This window comes from Perognathus longimembris, unplaced genomic scaffold, assembly GCF_023159225.1.
Source record: "Perognathus longimembris pacificus isolate PPM17 unplaced genomic scaffold, ASM2315922v1 HiC_scaffold_5097, whole genome shotgun sequence".
Classification (NCBI taxonomy): Eukaryota; Metazoa; Chordata; class Mammalia; order Rodentia; family Heteromyidae; genus Perognathus; species Perognathus longimembris.
The window spans coordinates 101,860-102,441 of record NW_025960486.1 but is presented as its reverse complement, the minus strand read 5'-3'; positions in this window follow the sequence as shown (position 1 = coordinate 102,441).

Sequence of the window (582 nt, the reverse complement as noted above, 5' to 3'; positions counted from 1 at the left end):
AATTGAAATATAAGGAATGCATTTTGCTGTTTGAAAGATAGATTAATATTCCACGTTGTATGCTGCTCTTCTAATAGATTTGTTAATATCTGTTGAAATACCTTATTTAAATTTATTCTCTGTATTATACTAGAAACAGCTATGTTCTTCAATTTATATATTTGAATTTTCTATAAAATATTTTGCCTTCCAGCTTTGAAAACTTTTCCTAGTCTAAAAGTATGCATTAAATCTATTGCAACCTGTACCCTTCAAGCTTCCCTTAAATAAGTATTCCCTGAAATAAAAATTATAGCCTATTGGGGCTGGGAAGATGGCCTAGTGGTAAAGTGCTTGTCTTGTATACACGAAGCCCTGGGTTTGATTCCTCAGTACCACATATATAGAAAACTGCCAGAAATGGTGCTGTGGCTCAAGTGGCAGAGTGCTAGCCTTGAGCAAAAAGAAACCAGGGACAGTGCTCAGGCCCTGAGTTCAAGCTCCAGTACTGGAAAAAAAAAATTATAACCTATTATAATGAAGGTACTGACTTTAAAAAAAAAAAGTTGAGCTCTCGGTGCAAATAATTGAAAAGAAAAAAAT